Below are 22,127 nucleotides of genomic sequence, written 5' to 3'. Positions count from 1 at the left end.
GATATCATGGGGGCCACTAGGAGACGCTGCAGGGAGGAATGATGTTTATTTGCCAAGTCACATGGACAAGGGGAATGACGTGCTTCCGGGGTGAAGAAAAGGACTTTTTATCTGACCCGGAAGTGATAGGAGATCACATGGACTGGGGATTGGAACACTTCCGGGTCAGGGATTATAAAACGAGTATGGGAGCTTCCAGACGGCGAGCTGAGCTGGGTGGAAGGGTGGCAACACGTCTGGGAGTGTGGAGGATTGTTTGTTGTCCATCCATCCATCCATTGTCTAACCCGCTGAATCCGAATAGGGTCACGGGGGTTCTGCTGGAGCCAATCCCAGCCAACACAGGGCACAAGGCAGGAACCAATCCCGGGCAGGGTGCCAACCCACCGCAGATTGTTTGTTGTGATTATTGTAATTTATTTAATGAGTATTGTGGAGGAGAGGGTGCTTTGTGCACTGTGCAGAATAAATATAGTCTACTTTTGGACTTTTATCTGGTGTCTGGCGTCTTGGACAAGGGTTCAACGGAGCGATAGCGCCCCCTATCTGTCACAATATATATATATATATACATATATATGTTGTGATAACAGAACAAGATGCAAAGGACAAAAAGATATGGACGAAGATGATCCACTGTGGTAACCCCTAACAGGAGCAGCTGAAAGAAGAAGATATATATATATATATATATATATATGTATATGTTGTGAGAATTCTGAACTCTTTGAGACCATCCCCACCGAGACGACACACAGACGCATGACTGCTGCATCTGTTGAGGGTTGCTTGTCCATCACAAAGGCAACCGCAGATTCACAGCACCACAGAAACAACTACAAGATGACCGCTGCCACATGCAAAGCACCAGTCGCCCGATTGGGGATGCAGGGAACATTATAACTCGGCCACTGACCTGGTCCCAACCCTGTTTGTTTGCTGTGATTAGAGTATAGTAGAATGGTAGATCCCACTACAATACAATACAATACATTTGTTTATATAGCACATTTTCATACAAAAAATGTTCTTTACATAATGAAGAATAAAATAATAAAAGACAGTAAGAAATTAAAATCAATTCAACATTAAATAATATAGAATAAGAGTAAGGTCCAATTACCAGGGAGGACAGAAAAAAAAAAAAAAAAACTGACAAAAATAAAATCTGCAGGGGTTCCAGACCATGAGACAGCCCAGTCCCCTCTGGGCAAAAAATAACCTTGGCTGTTCCTGTTTCGAATGGAATAAAACTGGCTTTGCTAAAGTGCTGAGACTCAGCCTCATCTTTGGGGTGCAAAACACTGACTCACACGTCACATGGTACCAGGAGTGCGGTGGGGTGACCTGAAATGGGTAGAAGAAATTAACTATGAATGGGATTGGAGGTGGTGACCTGGGGCACTACGCGCTCTTCAGTTGTTTCCTTCTTCTGCTTCATCATCCTGCTGGTCACTTCACGTTATCTCGTAGCAACTGCATGATGAGAGTGGAGTCCTTGTAGGAATCTTCATTTAAAGTGTCCAGCTCAGCAGTAGCATCATCAAGTGCTCATTTGGCTAGAAGGCATGCATGCTCAGGGCTGTTTTAGATTTCATAGTAGAAGACCAAGAAGCTAAGAGCCAGACCCAGTTGGTTGGGGCGAGGGGGCTGCATGTGCTCCTTGTTGATTTCAAAGGCCTCCTTGTAGGACGCCTCAGTCACCAATGATGACCTTTTCTCTCCTGTGGTCACTGCAGCCAGGTAGCAATAGTAGTCACCTTTCATTTTCAGATAGAGGACTTTGCTCTCATACTGTGAGTTGGTGCAGTTTTTGATAACAAATTTATTTAACAGGGTCAAGATGTCCTGGCACACTGCCTCTGGCTCCTTCACAATCCTCTCAGTATGCTGGCACCATCTCCAACTTCTTCTCAATGCCATCTTCTGAGGTCTTCTTAAATAACACAGGGTGCCCAATCACACCTGATCGTCATCCCATTGATTGAAAACACCCGACTCGAATTTCACCTTCAAACTAACTGATCATCCTAGAGGTTCACAAACTTTTGACACTCACAGATATGTAATATTCAATCATTTTCCTTAATAAATAAATGTATAATATTATAAGTATAATATTTTTGTCTCATTTGTTTAACTGGTTTCTCTTTATCTACTTTTAGGACTTGAGTGAAAATCTGATGATGTTTTAGTTCATATTTATGCAGAAATATAGAAAATTCTAAAGGGTTCACAAACTTTCAAACACCACTGTGTATATATATATTTTTATAAATATATATATTGTAATATGGACGCTATATAGCGCCCGACCCAGCACAGACTGACGCAGAGGCACGTACAAAATAAACACAGGCTTTTATTATTCTTCAGCTGTGAGACACGTCTTCCCCGTGTTACACAGCCCGACGCAGTCCCAAAGGAAAACACCACCAAAACACTCTCTTCATCCACCACTCCTCCTCACCAAGCTTAGTCCTCCTCCTCCTCCCAACTCCGGCCCTCGAGTGGTGGTGGCTGGCCCCTTTTATAGCCCGCCCAGCACCGTTTCAGGTGCTTGACCACCTGGGGCCTCATGTATAACGCCGTGCGTAGAACTCGCACTATAACATGGCGTAAGCACAAAAGCCGAAATGTGCTTACGCACAGAAAAATCCAGATGCAGGAATCTGTGCGTACTCCAACTTCCACGTTCTTCCGCTACATAAATCCCGATCAGCGTGAAAACTAACGCTCGTGCACGCGCATTTTGTAACGCCCCAAATCCGCCCAGAATTACGCCTACTGTATTTGAATATGCAAATCAATATAAATCGCCCTTAAGCGCAGCCTTCTGTGAAAAGACAATGGGAAAAGCACGGGGAAAATATAAGAATTTCAGCGAATACCAAGTGGAGGCAAAGGAAAAACATTCTATTTGTTCAAATAAACCGTGGTATAATCAACAAAATGAAGTTGATCGAGTGACGTAGCGTGTTGGAGAAACTTGAAAGCTCACATTCACAAAATCGCACAGTGCCGGAAATAAAAAAGAAGTCACATATCAAAGTTGCAGTGAAAAGAAGAGTTGTAAGCCCACTGTCTGAGTGTCATATGAAAGTTTATTAGGGTACAGAGAAAAAAGGCACACGGTGGGAAAAAGCACGAAATGTCAACTTCAATCTCGAATTTTCCACTTTGATCACGTAGTTTATTTTGTCATTTAGTAGAACATTATAAACTTCATCTTAAAATCGTTTAATTAACCAGTTTCTCAAAATTACATCGTAATTAAAGCAGCATGTTAAATGCATTGTTTTGTATTTGATCTTCTACTCGTATGTGATCTATGTGTGTGAATCACTACTTGCTTCTTAAACCGGCTCTCTTCCTCCAACTGGACACAGAATCCATTACATTCGTGATATTACAGCTCTCTGAATAACTGAAATACTGAGATGTATACGTGATGTCATTTTCATGATGATTGGAGTTAAAGCATGTTATTAAACATGTGTTTCATGAGCCTCGTGCTCATGACAAGCATTTATCTTTTGTCGAAATTTGTCGCTGCGTTTTTTGCTGTGCTGTTATTTTCTCTTTCTGTTTTATATTCAATATATATTGGCGTAGCCGTCACTACAGTCCTTGCTTTTCTTTCCCCAAGTAACCGATCGCCACACAATCAGCTCTGTAATAGAAGTTAAGCCATCTGTAAGCTTAGCGCAGATTCTTCAAAACGTTTAAAGAACATTGAAATATCTTCGTAGTACATGTTTAATTATTCTATCCTTCACGACACTCCCAGTGAAGAATATAGATTATTTAAATGAAGTTAAAATTTTATGTGTATAATTTGACAAACATATTTTGCTGCATTTCACCCTAAAAATGATATCGTCATCATATGTAAATACGCGCTTTATAAAGTGGGTTTAGGTTGTGAGATATTATAACTGTAGTGCAAGTTTACAGTGTGGTGATTGTACTTATAAGTACACACAGTTCTACAAGGAGCAATTGATTCAGTGCATTTAAAGTTCTTGGGATTAAACTGTTTCTGAACCGCGAGGTCCGTACAGGAAAGGCTTTAAAACATTTTGCAGTGGCTGAGACAGCGTGTCCTTAAAGCTGTATACGGATAATTCTCTTTCCGATCAGTTGCTGCTGTGATTCACACTCAGATACAGTGATATAAATACTCCGAGTCGTGCAGTGAGAGAAATATGGAAAAAGATGATCCGCTGTGGCAAACTCCTAACGGGAGGAGCTGAAAGAAGAAGAAGAAGAAGGAGAAGTGAGAGCAGTTCTGGTATTTGGAATACTATGGCTGTTCCCTGGACCATTATATTGTTACGAGTTAATTAAAATCAGATTCATTACACTAATAAACAATATGCGGTTAGTTTCTGTGTATTTATAAAGCCGCGTCATGAAAATAAAGAGTAATCACACAAGAACAGTACCATTGCTTTGACGCTGGGTGGCGCCAGTTTGCAAAACCGAGCGGAGAACTTGCGTACGACAAGGCATGAGGTACCGTGGAAAAGTGCGTGGCTTTACGCCAAGTGTAGGTTTTATACATCGCGATTTGAATGTGGAAAAGTTCTTACGCAACATTTCTGTGCGTACGCACCGTTTATACATGAGGCCCCAGGTCCTAATTGCACTTCTGGGTGGGGCTGAAGACTCGTCCAGCCAGGCTGTTGACTCCATGCAGCTCCCCCTAGTGGCCATCCCAGCTCCCAACGAGGCTGTGGAAGATTCCATCTCCCATGGAGCCAGGTGGGAGGCTAGGGAATCATAGTCGGCCCGGGAGGCTGCAACCAAGCATCCCGGGGGAGGTATTGAGCTGTCCATGTTTGTTCCCCCGGAACATATGCAGCAGGGGTGTCCCGGCCGGGTATGGGACCCAGCCGTCCATCACAATATATTGTGGAGGACTGCCGGCTTCGTGCTCTGGCCCTCACCCCCAGGCCGCCAGGAGGAGTTCTCCCGACTGCAGGATCATGCCCCGAGTTCCAGCAGGGTCTTATGGACTATGTAGTGTTTTTACACAGCCCTGCTGGATACCTTGGGGGCCACCAGGAGTCGCTGTAGGGGGGCTCATGGGCTCTTGTGTGCCCTATAACACGGGAGTACGTCACGGTCACGTGACAGGAAGGAACGATGTGCTCCCGGGTTGAATTAAAGGACTGTTTACCCTGACCCGGAAGTAATAAGGAACTGTGGACTAATTGGGCAGGAACACCTCCGGGTCAGGGGCTATAAAAGGACTACGGGCCAGTCCAGACACTGAGCTGAGCTGGGAGGTAGAGGGGCGAAGTGTCTGGGCGAGGAGGCGAGTATTATTGTGTTTATTTAGTAAATGAATAGTGCGGAGAGTGCTTTGTGCATGTTTTGTCAGACAATAAAGAAGTCTTGGACTTTTATCCGGTGTTTGGAGTGGTACCTGAGGGTTCAAGGTAGCACCCCCTACTGCCACAATATATACATACATATTATTATGGGGTGCCAAACAGGCAAATACAATGGTTTTCTGAATATATAAAGTCAGCGTCAGAATATATAAAATCATTCCTAATTAAATATAACGTCAATGCTTGATTATAAAAAGTCAGCATCAGAATATATAAAACCATTCCTGAATATATAAAGTCAAAACTTGAATATTTAAAGTCAGTACTATACTGTATATGTATTGTGATAGACAGTCGGCAGCTCAACCTGGCTGGGAAGCCCTGAGGATGAATGGATATGGGGAACACTGCCTCCCCGAAATGCTACAGTGTCCCCTGGAGTGTAATGGCATCTCAGATTCTCACAGGGCATTCTGGGACTTGGAGTTCAGTTTCTCAGCCCTGTTGGGTACTGTGGGTGCCGCCAGGAGGAGCTGTGAGAGGACTTAGGGAGCCGTGCCATTCCATAGCCCGGAAGTACTCCCAAGTCACAAAGATGGAAGCCCCAAAGTACTTCCGAAAGCCAGTTCTCCATCTGACCCAGCAGTTCAATATGGTGTCCTGCAGGGCTCAGTGCTGGGACCTTTACTATTCTCAATTTACATGCTTCCACTGGGATCTCTCATTAGGACACATAAAGTTAATTTTCACTCGTATGCAGATGACACCCAGTTATACCTTTCATTTAGATCAAATGAAGTTTCTCCGATGTTGTCTTTAATTAGTTGAGTTAGTGAATTAAAGCAGTGGATGGATCAGAACTACTTGTCTTTGACACTGATAAAACAGAGATGTTAATTGTTGGAGGGAATGACGCTGATCACAACAATATTCTGTCATCGTTTAACTCAGTTGGAATCAACATTAATTTTACTGAATCAGATGAATTCTTCCATCTTAAAAATGTTGGGTAATTAAAGTGCTTTCTAAATAAACAGGATTCTGAGAAATTAATTCATGCATTTATCTCTAGTAGGATTGACTACTGCAATGTGGTGTTCACTGGATGTTCAAACTGTTCTTTATACAGCCTCCAGTTAATCCAAAATGCCGCTGCCAGAATTATTACAAGAACAAGAAAATATGAACACATAACCCCAGTTCTTAAATCCTTTCACTGGCTCCCGGTTAAGTTTAGGGCAGATTTCAAAATCCTCCTTTTAACATATAAAGCCTTAAATGGCCGAGGTCCGGCTAACTTGTCTGAACTTATCATGACTTACAAACCTGAGCGCACATTAAGATCTCAAGATGCCGGTCTGCTTAGGATTCCAAGGATTAATAAAATAACAGTGGGAGGTCGAGCTTTTAGTTACAGGACCCCTAAGCTGTGAACTGGTCTGCCTGCTACTATAAGAGATGCCCCTTTGGTCTCATGTTTTAAATCACAGCTGAAGACTCAGTACTTCAGTTTAGCACACCCTGACTAGAGCTGCTGATTAACTGTACAGACTGCATCTCCGTTGTTAGTCATTAGTAACATCCATCCATTCATTATCCAACCCGCTATATACTAACTACAGGGTCACGGGGGTCAGCTGGAGCCAATCCCAGCCAACACAGGGCGCAAGGCAGGAAACAAACTCCGGGCAGGGAGCCAGCCCACCACAGGGCAACATAAGTAACATGATGGTTATAATTTGGTACTAACCCTCACCTATTCTTTTTCTCTTCTCGGTACTCAAATGTGGCACTTGGTGCCACAGCCTACCTGCCAAGTTGTTTTGCCCGCCTAAGGTAAAGTCATCCCTGATGGAGGATCGCAGGAATCATGGGGTAGAGGGGTCCTTTCATCGGATTGGCTGGCTAAGCACTGACTCAGCTGTGGAATGGCCAAATTGGGGAGGCAGCTTGATGGATGAGGTCTCCAGAACTATAAACAAATCCAAATCATATTATGTGATATCATCTACTGTTAAATTCTACTCTGTACTTGTAAAATGTATTTATTTTTATGCTGTATTGAGGATTTGTTCTGTTCTGTGTATTGTATTGTATTGTATTGACCCCCTTTTGTTTGACACCTACTGCACGTCTAACCTACCTGGAAAGGGGTCTCTCTTTGAATTGCCTTTCCCGAGGTTTCTTCCATTTTTTCCTACAAGGTTTATTTTTTTGGGAGTTTTTCCTTCTCTTCTTAGACAGTCAAGGCTGGGGGGCTGCCAAGAGGCAGGGCCTGTTAAAGCCCATTGTGGCACTCCTTGTGTGATTTTGGGCTACAAAACAAATAAATTGTATTGTATTGTATTGTATCAGAATGTGAAAGGTTCATCAGAGCACCAGGACTCACTGGCTGGAACAGGCTGTCCCTCAAAACTAAACATCAGAGCGAGACGTCGACTGGTGGGAGAGGCGACTAAAAATCCAAGCATCACTCTTAGACGTCTCCAATGCTCTTTGGCTGAAACTGGAGTGAAGCAGCAGAGGTCCACCATTTCATAAAACAAGCCTTTATGGGATGGGAGCAAGAAAGAAGCCATTCCTTAAGAAGGCACACATAAAAGCACGCATGGCATTTGCTATGAAGCACGAGAATGAAGGTTTTATGGTCAGATGAGAGCAAAATGGAACTTTTTGAAGGCAAATGAAGACTAAGGAGCCTTTTGCTGATGTGAAAAACAAAGTCATTGAAACGCACAAAGAAAGAAATGGCTACAAAAATATATCAAAGAGTCTGACGCTCCCGGTAAGCACTGCTGGGTCCATCATCAGAAAGTGAAAGGCTCATTACAGCAGACCAGACTCTTACTAGAAAAGGCCGTCCCTCAAAAACTAAACATCAGAGAATCGGGTCGACAGTTGAGTGGGGCAACAAAAAATCTAACCGTCACTCTCAGGCGTCTGCAATGCTCTTTGGCTGAGAGTGGAGTGAAGGCGTAGGGGTCCACAATTTGCAGTGCTGTCCATAATACAGGCCTCTACGGGAGGGTAGCAAGAAAGAAGCCATTGCTTTAGAAGGTCCACAAAAAAACATGTATGAAGTTTCCTACAAAGCTTGAGAAAGACCCAGTTAAGATGTGGGAGAAGCTTTAATGGTCAGATGAAACCATAAGAAAAGCACTATATATTAGATAGATAGATAGATAGATAGATAGATAGATAGATAGATAGATAGATAGATAGATAGATAGATAGATAGATAGATAGATAGATAGATAGATAGATAGATATGAAAAGCACTATATAATAGATAAAAAACAATATTAAATTAAAGAGTGATAACAATGCAGGTATAACAGACAATAACTTTGTATAATGTTAACGTTTACCCCCCCGGGTGGAATTGTAGAGTCGCATAGTGTGGGGTCTCCTCAGTCTGTCAGTGGAGCAGGATGGTGACAGCAGTCTGTCACTGAAGCTGCTCCTCTGTCTGGAGATGATCCTGTTCAGTTGATGCAGTGGATTCTCCATGATTGACAGGAGTCTGCTCAGTGCCCGTCGCTCTGCCACGGATGTCAAACTGTCAGCGCATGCCTACAATAGAGCCTGCCTTCCTCACCAGTTTGTCCAGGAGTGAGGCGTCCCTCTTCTTTATGTTGCCTCTCCAGCACACCACCGCGTAGAAGAGGGTGCTCGCCACAACCGTCTGGTAGAACATCTGCAGCATCTTATTGCAGATGTTGATGGACGCCAGCCTTCTAATGAAGTATAGTCGGCTCTGTCCTCTCTTGCACAGATCATCAGTATTGACGGTCCAGTCCAATTTATCATCCAGCTGCACTCTGTACCCTCTGTACACGGTCACCTCTGATGATCACGGGGTCCTGACAATCTTGTCAGCATTGAAGGGATAATGGAAGACACAAATAAACAATATTGCAGTAGAACTTGTTCCAGTCTGCTCGAGAGACGGTTCATCTGTCAACTTAACAACAACATTTATTTCTAGAGCACATTTTCTTACAGATAATGGAGCTCAAAGTGCTTTACATGATGAAGAAAGAGAAAAAAGACAAAGAATTTAAATCAGAGAACACTAATTAACATAGAATAAAAGTAAGGTCCGATGGCCAGGTAGGACTGAAAAAACAAACAAACCTCCAGACGGCTGGAGAAAAAATAAAATCTGTAGGGGATTTGAGGCCATGAGACCACCCAGCCCCCTCTAGGCATTCTACCTCACATAAATGACCTCAATCAGTCCTCATTGTCTTCAGGGTTCTCTTGGAAGGACTTGATGATGACGGTCATGTAGACTTCCGGCCTTTAATCCATCAATGTAGGAACATCACGGTGCTTTGATTAGGTGGTGATGGCGCAGATCAACACCACAGAAAACCAGAAAAAGAACAGAAGAGAGAACGGGGTTAATATGGATTTTAGAGCCACCATGAATAGTAATGATAATTATATGGAATATGCAGAGCATCAGGATTAAATTAAAATGAAGTTATGAGAAGGCCATGTTAAAATATTGTGTTTTTAGCAGTTTTATAAAGTGCTCCACCGTATCAGCCTGGCGAATTCCTATTGGCAGGCTATTCCAGATTTTAGGCTCATAACAGCAGTAGGCCGCCTGCCTCACCACTTCTTTTAAGTTTAGTTCTTGGAATTCTAAGCAGACACTCATTTGAGGATCTAAGGTCACAATCTATACTAATAAAAGGCAAAGCCCTCACTGACTCACTGACTCATCACTAATTCTCCAACTTCCCATGTAGGTAGAAGGCTGAAATTTGGCAGGCTCATTCCTTACAGGTTACTTACAAAATTTGGGCAGGTTTCATTTCGAAATTCTACGCATAACGGTCATAACTGAATCCTACTTACGTACATATATACGTCCATAGCCCGCAGCTAGGTCGCCGTGTGAGGCAGAGTTGCGTTCCCCATCCCCACGCCACCCACGTAATTGGCTGCCTGCCCATATAAGGCCGTCCGTAGCTCCGGTCTCTTCATTCCCTTCCTTGCTTCGCCACAGTATTCATGTCTCCATTCTGATAACTACAGCCTTTTTATTGAATCCACGGCTTCTCCGCTGTCTTATTGTTCATTTATTACGATTATAGTTATTGTGTAGGTATTTTAGACTTACTTTACATTGTTCAGGTACTCATTTCCTTTACCATTCCAACTGTACTCCCATTAACATGTCTATCGAGGTGATCACCATCGATCAAAGAACTGTCACTTACCGAGTGGTTTCCATGCCGGAGATGGCATCTACTTTTTCCATTCTCTTTGTTACATATTGCACGGCCATATCAGGCTCACTCTTGATATCCGGAGGAACATTGTGTCTTATGTATTGAATGACTGGACAGGTTCAAGGTGTGGACTGATGACGTACAGGAGATAATTAGACTACACAGGAGCACTAGAAGAGTGAAATGCTTAAGCCCTTCACCTATGGATCTGCATGTGAGTTGATGGCTGCCGCTGAATTGTTCGGTTGTCGCTTTCAAGTGTACCAAAATGGCCAATTATTTTACACCTTTTGACAACCGCCAATGCCTCTTAAACATCTTAGATTCACAGGTGACGATTTCAGTAGTGGACACTTTGATGTTTATGAATGTTTAAACTCTCAAAAGCTGGATGTGATTTTATCGATGAAACCGGTTGTATGCTTACAACGCTTGACAGATGCCAAATGTCTCTTCAACACAAGTCATGCAAATATTGGCGTAATTGAAACAAACCATGAAACTCACACCGATTATGACAGCAGCAATCCAAGCTGTGAGAAAACAGTACAAAGGAGGTGCGTCAGACGTCGTGGTACATTTTCTGATGCAGCTAGACGGAAACAACTTTGTGACGCTGCCGCCAAATACTCGCAGAAAAATCCACAAGTTAATACCAGGAATGCCTGTTAAACATCTTAGATTCACGAGTAGCAATTTGGGTAGTGAACACTTCGATGAATGAAACCTGTTATCTTTACAACGGTTGACAAACACGGAATGTAACTTGAACACAACACGTCCTCCAAATACGAACCTAATTGAAAGAAATAATGATAATCAAATCTTTGATGACAGCAACACTCATAACAGTGACAAAACAATTACATTGACAATCATGTTATGTTATTTTTAAAATGTTTCCTTTTCATAACTTCTTTAACACACTACGTCTCCGCTGCGAAGTGTGGGTATTTTGCTAGTTTGTAATATAAGATGTCAGACATTCTGATATATAAGATGGAGCAGATTATTGAAGGCTTTGTAAACCATAAGCAGTCAATTCTGAATGACACCGGTAACCAGTGTAGTGATGCTAAGACTGGGGTGATGTACTCATATTTTCTTTTCCGAGTTAGGATTCTGGCAGCTCCATTTTGCACTCATTGCAGTTGATTGATGTCTTTTTTTGGGTGGTCCTGAGAGGAGTGCGTTACAGTAATCTAGTGGACTGAAAACAAAAGTGTGAACTAATGTCTCAGCAACTTTCAATGATATAAGAGGTCTAACTTTTGTTATATTTCTTAAGTGAAAAAATGCTGTCCTAGTAATCTGATGAATATGCGATTTAAAATTCAGGTCAGAGTCAACAGTTACCCCTAAATTCTTTACCTCCGTCTTGACTTTTAATCCTAATGCATCAAGTTTATTTCTAATAACCTCATTATATCTATTATTTCCAATCACTAAAATTTCATTTTTTTCTTTATTTGGTTTGAGAAAATTACTACTCATCCACTCAGAAACACAAGAAAGACATTGTGTTAGTGAAACAGCAGTGGACCCAAAGTGACACCAGAATGCTTCAGAGACAGAAAGGTTAATGTTTTGGAATGGCCAGAACCCCTATTGAGAATCAGTGGCACTATTTAAAATCTGCTGTCCACAGGCGCCATCCCACCAGCCTACGAGGGGGAGTCAAGCTAAAGTTAGAAAATAGGATTTATTCGCAAATGGAACGACCCTTAACAAAACGGATGCCGTCATTTCTCAACGTCGTCTCCACCCTTCTCAATGCACTTGCGCCATCTGCCTGGAAGTGCTGGGATTGCAGCAGAACAAAAGGTTTTGTCTTGCCCTCGCCACCACTGGTGCACCCGAGTTACTGTCAAACACTCCATGCCAAGGGGTACCACAGCCACTGGTGCAAGTTACTGTGACTTGCTGGAGACCAACGTGCAGCCTGCTACTTGGCGGGGACTGCTGTCTCAAGGAGTCCTTTTGCTGCAAGTCAATGACACACACACTGCTAAAAACACCAAGGATTATCTGGAGAAATTGAAGTTTGTGATATTGCCACATCCTCCTTATTCAGCAGATTTGGCACCGCGGTGTGATTTCCACCTTTTTTGACCACTAAAAAAACAACACCAATCCCCCAAATGCCCACCTGCCCACCTGCTCCACCAGTATGTTAGTTTCCTTAAGGTCTTGGTAAGCACAGAGTGTGTGCTGAGATGAGAATCTCGTTATAGGGCTACATGATGTAATACGTGACAACCTGAGTGATACGACATGTGTACGACACGTGAGTTTAGGCTCCGCCATGAAACTTTGCATCATTAAATCTAAAGATCACGTTCGCTTTTGCTAAGGACTCTTTTTTCTTTCTGTCCCAGCATTTATTCCACGGCCTGCTCGGAGGCGCTTTCGGTTTTCTAATTACATTTGACTGATTTAAGCATTGAGCTACCAAATCAACTTTAAATCAGGAGATATTGGAAAAGCAATTGTCGTGTTAGTGACAGCGCCTCCACAAAGATATTATATTTGTGCAGCTAAAAGGGCACAAACAATCTGGCATTTAAAAAAAATAGACTTTACTAAATGGATAAAAAAATCATTTTTGAAAAGGTCTGCTATTTATCTTTTTCTCATGGTGGTTGGACTGCCTGTGATTGATAATGCCTCAAGCTGACAAGCTGTAACTCTTCCTCAAAAGGAGCAGCTGCCCTAAACGGATCGCTAATGGTTTGAAAATGGCCATCAGCAGAAAACGTTTATTGCCTTTTCAGTGGCTTGAAAATCTTTCGTTTAGCTTTCTGTTGGGACTTCACCGAGATCATCTAAAAAAAAAAAATCAATTACTTATCATCCATCCATTTATCCATTATCAAACCGGCCTCATCCGGCTTGGGGTTGTAGGGTGGCCAATCACGGCAGCACTGGGTGAAATGATGGCACCATCACTGGACATTGCAGGGCACACTCAACAACAACAACATTTATTTCTGTAGCACATTTTAATACAGACAATGGAGCTCAAAGTGCTTTACATGATGAAGAAAGAGAAAAAAGACAATTTAGGATCACCAGTGCGCCTAACCTGCATGTCTTTGGACCGTGGGAGAAAATCCACACAGACACGGGGAGGACATGCAAACTCCACACAGAGTGGACCCAGGAAGCGAACCCGGGTCTCCTAACTGCAAGGTAGCAGCACTACCCACTACGCCAAGGATATCACGTATTAGTCGAGGTATACAGTGATCCCTTGCTAGATCACACTTCGACTTTCGTGGCTTCACTCCATCACAGATTTTAAATGTAAGCATATCTAAATATATATCACGGATTTTTCACTGGTTCGCGGATTGGTCTTTTAATTTATGGTACATGCTTCCTCAGTTGGTTTGCCCAGTTGATTTCATACAAGGGACGGTATTGGCGGATGGCTGAGAAGCTATCCAATCAGAGCACGTACTATGTATTAAATTAAACTCCTCAATGAAATACGATATGCTTCCTGCGTGGTGGTTCACATACTTGAAAGCCCGAACAGCACGTATTGATTTTTGATTGTTTGCTTGTCTCTGTGTCTGTCACTCTCTCTGACATTCTCTGTTCCTGACGGAGGACGTGTGAGCAGAGGGGCTGTTCGCACACTGGCCTAGAGGATACGGACGCTCCTCTAAAAAACGCTGAAAGACTACCTTCACATTGCTCCGTTCCTTGCACCTGCTTCGCATACTTAAAAGCCCGAACAGCACCTCTTGATTGTTGATTATTTGCTTCTCTCTCTGACATTCTTTGCTCCTGACGCGCACTCCTTTGAAGAGGAAGATATGTTTGCATTCTTTAAATTGTGAGACAGAACTGTCACCTCTGTCTTGTCATGGAGCACAGTTTAAACTTTTGACTAATGGGTGTTATTTCATGTCTAGAGGGCTCTAATAATGTTAAAAAACGTATTTAGAAGGTCGTAAACAGTTTTTCTATGCTCTAACTGCGAAAATATTCGATTTATAAATAAAGAATCCTACTTTGCGGAAATGCATTTATTGCGGTAGAGTCTGGAACGGATTAACCGCGTTAAACGAGGGTTTACTGTAGCTGCAATTCTTGAGAGACGATCAACTAAAAATTATTGCAGGGACCCGAGTTCAAATCCCGCTCATGACACATTGCTGAATGAAAGAATATATCTCTAAAATAAATGTAAAAAAAAACTTTCTCTTCAACGAACGGTGCTTTGAATCCTACATTGCAGATGTAGTTGTTTATTTTTCTTTTTTGATTTAACAAAAACTGTTTAATGAATGATTTGTCAAGGAACACATGGAAAACAAGCACTTGTTGTCAATGTCGCACCCTAATGCGAGTTCTTTTTCTGCAGTTATTTTCTTGAATGGAAGCACATTTGTTTTGTTATACTTGTATCTTTTGTGAAAGTGTTTCTTTGATATTTGGAAATTAGGCTTCACACGTTATACACTTCATGTCTACATTCTGTCAGTTATTACTAAAATATGAAAAACGTTTCTGTTTTAATGATGTGTTTACATAGATCGTTGTAGACAGGGAACACACATGAAATGCAAGTGTTCCCAATAACGATATAGTATTTATAAAAAGTGTCATTTTGCTTGACTTCTAATCCTACGCAACTCTAAGTAACTGACATGAAGGGAAACAGACATGAGCTGAGAAAACTGTGCGGGGTGGAGGGATGTGATAGTAGGCTGCTTGCTGCTTATCAACACATTTAAAGGACAAAAAACGCTGATGGAGAGGTGCGAAGTGATCCCCTTAACATTCGGGGTCATTTTTGCTAAATCGCTTGTAATTTGACCTCTCCAAATTAGAATCATTGCTGTTATTGAACTATCTGGAGTATAAACACATGTTTGGTCTCTTTGTAAAGGTCACATTCTCTAGTTTCACCCTTAGTAGTCAGAATCACTGTAGGTGTGACTGATCAAAAGTTATGCACATTAGAACTCACAAAAAAAACGAATTTTTTTGTTCTCGCCTAAGTTTTTTTATGAAAATAAAGGAAAATAAAGTTGCAGTAGGTAGGTGAGGACAGAAACACACAATGTACCAACAGAATAACTTGTTGACTACTCACATTTCAAATTTGAAAAGAATACCTGTAAAAATGACATTTTTACACCAGTTTTTATGTGGGCATGCCCAGGGGGTTTTTAGAGGGACCATTATCCACATTTTGGAACATATGGAAAAAGTGTAATAACTTTTGAATGCTTCAACCCACATATATCAATGAGGGCTCTACTGAAAGCTTACACCTAAAGGAATCTATATCTACATACAGTGTCACTCTATTAGTTATAAAAATAATAAAAACAATAAAAAATACACATTTCTATGTAAAATTAGTCAATACAAGTTATGAGCCAAAAATATATTTATATTTTTTATTTTTTACTTTTTTTTTTATAAAATGCACACAAACTCTATATATTTCTTTTACAAACTTACAACACAGCTCAGCGTTTTTCCATGTGCCACTTGATGGCAGCAATCACTAGCAAGCAGAAAGCACAAGGGCGCGGCACGCCGCTCCGCCATTACATGTCCCCTGTGCGGTTGAATACTTTCAACGCGCACATGCATCTATTATTTAATCAAGCGTTTATTTACGTTTAAACTTCTACTTTTATTCATATTTAAACTGCGAAAAAACTTGGCGAAATCACAATAAACAACCACGCACCAACTCTGCAGACTGGCACAAATGCCACCTTCACGAAGCTGCGATTGTTTTTTTTACAAGTTAAGCATAGCAAGTCACATATCAAAATGCTCGTCTGCTCATTGGCTGTAAGTTTTGAGTGTCAGTCACAGTGTCCAATCAAACTGGTAGATTCTACCAGAGTTTGAAGCAGACGTCATCATCTAAAGCTTTCTGTGACACTGGTTGGCTATACGAGGTGCCAGTCAACCCCAGACCCATCGTAATTGGCCAAGTTAGGTGTCGATCTGAAGCTAACACTTCCGAGCATTTATTTACGCTTCTCGGTACTTTAATTCATATTTAAAATGCGAAAAAACGTGGCGAAATCACAATAAACAACCACGAACCAACTCTGCAGATTGGCACAAATGCCACCTTCGCGCCGATTCTATCGGTTTGTTTACAAGTTAGCATAGCAAGTTACATATCAAAATGCTCGTCTGCTCATTGGCTGTAAGTTTTGAGTGTCAGTCACAGTGTCCAATCAAACTGGTAGATTCTACCAGAGTTTGAAGCAGACGTCATCATCTAAAGCTTTCTGTGACACTGGTTGGCTATACGAGGTGCCAGTCAACCCCAGACCCATCGTAAATGGCCAACTTAGGTGTCTTTCGAAAGCTAACACTTCCGTGTTTCATGCGGTAGCATGGTTATCGCCGACAGAAACAAATTACGTCTAATATGAGCAATATAAGTGAAAAAAAAATACTTAGGTGGTCTCAAGTTATGAAGCATTTTCTGGAGTTTTTGTCCCTTTGAGAATATATCGTGTGTTTTGGACCTAAATCGTTTTACTGGATTATATTTGCTGGAGCCTTACGGACACAATGGGATCAATACTGCTCGGAAATATTGATGTTTGACTTGCTGGGGGTCTTCAAAGGTAGGCACAGTCAACTCTTAAAAGTATGTACTTCTCTGTAAAAAAGGCTTTAGTGTCAGTGCTGTGGTTGTTGTGTGTCAAAATGGTTTATATCATCGGAAAGACGAGACTTTGAAGTTTCATTTGATGGGTGGGGTGTCGAGATGCATGGCAGAGGGGCATGCACACATTACTGTAACGTTTTTGAACCGCTGTTATGTCCCGGGACCGGGACGTGTGCGCGTTAAGAGGTGGGACGGATCTACGAGTTTTTTCGTAGGCTCTGGTAATTCTAGTGTTAATGCCAGACTATAGTCTTGCTCTAATGTCTTTTTTTGGAATAGGAAGGCCGTTTCCTGGTACGCTTCACGTGTGGGTCACATCTACACAATCTTTTTTAAATTGTTGACCCATGCACTTTGACACCAACTTTTGCCATAGTTACCTGCAGATCTTGCAATGAAATTTCATGGGTCTCAGGTCACTTTTCGTATAAAATTGACATTTATTGGGTTGAATGTTTTTAATCCATCCAGTCCATTCATTTGAAATCAATGTCAATTGTCATTGACATTTCTTACAGATGAATGATTGGCTTTAGCCTCCTTAGCATTACATATTTAAGTGAACAAACTTGTAAAAACAATTGCATCTGTTGCCTGGAAAAATGACATACTTATTAAATCTTATCTTTCTACTGTAAAATATGCAAAACACTAAAAGTATAAAGTCAGAAGTGTAGAAAACATAATAATAATAATCTTATATATAAATGTCTACGCGTGGAAGTGTGTGTGGCTGTCTGTCCGGCCCGGAACTGAAGAGGTGGAGTACCGAGGAAACAAAAACTCACTTAGCCGCTAATACATAAGCGAGGTGAGCACATCGATAAAACGAAACCACCAAAGAAAGGCAAAGTCGCTTAGCCGCTAATACACAAGTGAAGCAAACATATCGGCAAAACGAAACCTCCAAAGAAAGGCAAACTTGCTTAGCCGCTAATACACAAGTGAAGCGAACACATTGGCCAAACGAAAACTCCAAAGAAAGACAAACTCACTTAGCCTGTAATACACAAGCGAGGCAAACATATCGGCAAAACGAAACCTCCAAAGAAAGGCAAGGTCGCTTAGTCTCTAATACACAAGCTAATACTTTTCCTCCTGCCGCTATTGCACAAGCGGGGCAAGCACGTCGGCAAAACAAAACCTCCTAGGAGAGAGACACCCAGAGTAGTTCCTTTCAATTACTTGACATCTCTACATTTCAGTTTTTTTTCTAACAATTTCAATAATCTCTAGGACCCCAGACTTTTTACAGCACGGGCTTACACAGTTAGTAAAGAAAAATAATAATAATAAAAATAATGTTAATGCCATACATAAGGGGGTTCCCAAAAATAACTGGAATCTGTACCCAGCGCGCAATCTCAACTTAGTTTGCCGGTAGGTGTAGCATACTTACAGTTTTATGTGGCAGTCGTTGCTCTGTATTGTTTGTATGCCATTTCGTTTTGCTTTTTCTTGGTGCTTATTAAATGTGTTCTGCGTTTTTTGTGATGGGTGATCATAAAGAACAGCAAGTCCGCGTTGAATTTAGTTTTCTCTTAGAGAACACAGCTGTTGACACTGTAGTGATGCTTGAAACTGAATTTTAAAAGGAAGCTTTAAGTAAAACGCAGGTCTATGAGGGGTTTTCTCGTTTCAAAAGAGGGGAAATGTCACTTGAAGACCAACCAAGATCCTTCCACAATTAGGAATAATGAAAATCTTTCAAAGTTTTGCAATACTGTGATCCCCCGCCTATCACGGAAGTTACGTTCCAGACCCATCAGTGATAGGTGAAAATCAGTGATATAAAAAGACCATATAAATAAACATTTTTTTTTATAGTTTAAGCCTTAAAATACCCATCCCACACACTTTAAACACACGTATACTTATTTAAACACACTTTGTAAACACATTTGACATGTGGACATCGGGCTAAGGATATGAGTAACATCTCTCCATTATAAAACATTTTAACGTCACGCAAGACAAGGCAGTGAGACAGAACAGTGAGACCAGCTGCTGTCCAGGCTTTTAAATGATTGACGTGCAGAGCGACAAGCAGAACAAGCATCTTATCAGAAGCAGCACAAAGTCCACTTCTCCTTAGCGTGCATTCAGGTCCCCCTCCTTCACAACGCGAAGTGGCAGGAGCGTAGCGTGCCTCCGGGGGACGGGGAGGGTTGGGAGTTTGAGCGAAGCGATCGAGACCAGATCATCTCGGACAGACACTTTGACAACATGCCAGACTAGACATTACAACCTCAGGAATCAAAACCCGCGAGACGGTGACTTTTGCATGTCACGCCCTACTTACAAACAATTAAAAACAAGTTCACAGACATCTAACCTAGCAGTTGTTGGAATGCTTTTGGCAGACACACTTCAGGTGCTCCCAGTTCTTAAAGCAACGACAAGCAGAACACGCAGCTTACCAGCAGATGATCCGAGCACTTCTCCTTAGCGTGCGTTCAGCCCTCATACCCCCACTCCTCCTCCTCCTCCTCCTCCTTCAGAATGTGCAGAGCGACAAGCAGAACAGGCATCTTGGCAGAAGCAGCACAAAGCCAGTAGCTGATCCGTCCACATCTGCTTAGCGTGCGTTCAGCTCCCCCCCTTCACAAAGCGAATGGCAGAGACGTGAAGTGGCAAAAGGGCAGCTGCTGTATTTTCTTTAAATCTGGTAAACCAAACCTGGGGTGGGCAAGATAAGCGAGCAGGGGGCAGAGCCCCCTTGTAATAATAATAGTATTAATAAATCCGCGATGTAGCGGGAGTGCGATAGCTGAACCGTGATATAGCAGGGGATCACGGTACAATTTATAAAGATCATCGTCGGGCTATTGAAGAGGTTTCTGAATTAACTTGTGTGTCTTGGAGTTCTTGCTACCTTCCCTACTTGCCTGATCTTTGCTCCATGTAACTTTTTCTTGTTCCCGCATGTGAAGAAAGAACACAAAAGAAAGTGTTTTTGTGCCATGGAGGAACTCAAAGAAAAATCGCTGCAGACCTTGGACAATGTTCTTCTTCAGCAACTCCAAGAATGCTTCCACCAGTGGGAAAACCATTGGGACGAGTAAATTCATCCACATGGAGAAGACTTTGAAGGAGACTAAAGTTTTAGTAAGTAAAAATTATTAAAAAACAAATTTTTTTTTCAATTTGGGTTAGCTTTGGGTACCCCCTCGTATATACTGTCAAAATGTGTCGTTTGTGTGGCAAATGTCGAAGCTGTATCCAGCAGGGGGCGTTAGCTCCCTGGGAAAGAGTTCTTTTACGGCTTACTCTGCATAACAGACAAAGGAAGCTAATGACAAAAACCCAGTTCAGGAGTGGGGGGCCCGATGTGTAGAGTCTGCCATTTTCGTTGCTGCGTTGGAAGGATTTTCAGGATAGGATGACGTTATATCCCATCCGTCCGTCAGCTTCAAAGGTGTGCCGGGCAATGTGCCAAGGCTTTATACTCTTTCTTCTCATGTAGACCCCCACTTACAGTTGTGCTTGAAAGTTTGTGAACCCTTTAGAATTTTCTATATTTCTGTATAAATGTGACCTAAAACATCATCAGATTTTCACACAAGTCCTAAAAGTAGATAAAGAGAAACCAGTTAAACAAATGAGACAAAAATATTATACTTGGTCATTTATTTATTGAGGAAAATGATCAAATATTACATATTTGTGAGTGGCAAATATGAGGCCTTACCTTATTAAGAAGCTCCATTCGTAATATGCATACCACAGCCTTTGATTGATTTGTGATACTGAAAAAGAATTCACAGAACCAAACAAGTCAAAAACACTGAGCAGCCCACCCAGGGGTCCAGACCACTAACACAGCACCAACCAAAGGCGATTTCGACCTCAAACTGCCTCCCAATTTATGAAGCTGTTGTGAGAGATAGGGGGCACTGTCGTCCCCTTGAACCCTCAGACCAGACACCAGATAAAAGTCCAATTCTTGACTTTATTCAGAAAATAATGTGCACAAAGCACCCTCCACTCCACAATACTCATATAAATCACAATAATCAACCAGTACACAATAATCCTCCACTCCCAGAAACGTTGTTCCCTTCCTCCCAACTCAGCTCACCCATCTGGGATCTCCCATAGTCCTTTTGTAGTCCTTGACCCGGAAGTGATTCTGATCCCTCATTCCATGTGATTATCCAGAACTTCTGGGTCAGCTGAAAACTCCTTTTCTTCAACCCGGAAGTACGTCATTTCTTCTGTCCCCGTGAATGTGAAGCACTTCCGGGCTGTACTGAAAATATAAGTCTCTGGGCCTCCCTTCAGCGTCCCCTGGCGGCCCCAACATTATCCAGCAGGGCTGTGTATTAAAACTCCACATACCATGATGCCCTGCTGGAATCTCCACGTCACAGGGAGGGCTCCATCTAGCAGCTTGGGGGTATTGGCCGGGATGGACTTCCGGCCATATATCAATCACACTGTTTATTAAACATAAGGCCTGTAATGGGTGGGCATCCTGTCCTGAGCTCTAGTTCTGCCGGGATAGGTTGCTAAACAAACTGTTTTAAAATGTAAAGTTCCTTTGTCACATCAGTGCTAAAAAGTAATCTATACTAATTGTAAGAGCCATTTTCCTAGTTCTATAAAATGTATGAATATTTATTAGATGATAATGCATAAAATATGGGAGGTTCCTATAACCCCCGTGAATAGAATTGAGTTGGTATTTTCCTGTCATTTCTTAACAGTTTGGAGTAAACAATGTTCTCCAGTTAGTGTTTAGCCTCGCCTTGTCTAAGGTACAGAGGCATACGGTTTTTTAACCGTGTTCTTGTTTGTGCTCGTGTTCGTGCTTGTGCACGTGACCGTGCCTGGGCGCATGTCTATGTGCCAACGGCCTACGGGCCTTTT

The 22,127-nt window shown here is 42.0% G+C and overlaps 1 pseudogene; it reads right to left on the bottom strand.

Moving 5' to 3' along the window:
- Positions 1-1,415: 1,415 nt before the first annotated feature.
- Positions 1,416-20,308, bottom strand: LOC120517479 (annotated as a pseudogene).
- Positions 20,309-22,127: the final 1,819 nt, after the last annotated feature.

The sequence above is a fragment of the Polypterus senegalus genome, chromosome 1 (genome assembly GCF_016835505.1).
Source record: "Polypterus senegalus isolate Bchr_013 chromosome 1, ASM1683550v1, whole genome shotgun sequence".
Lineage (NCBI taxonomy): Eukaryota > Metazoa > Chordata > Cladistia > Polypteriformes > Polypteridae > Polypterus > Polypterus senegalus.
Note: the sequence above shows the minus strand (reverse complement) of the source record. Positions and strands in the feature narration are given on the sequence as shown.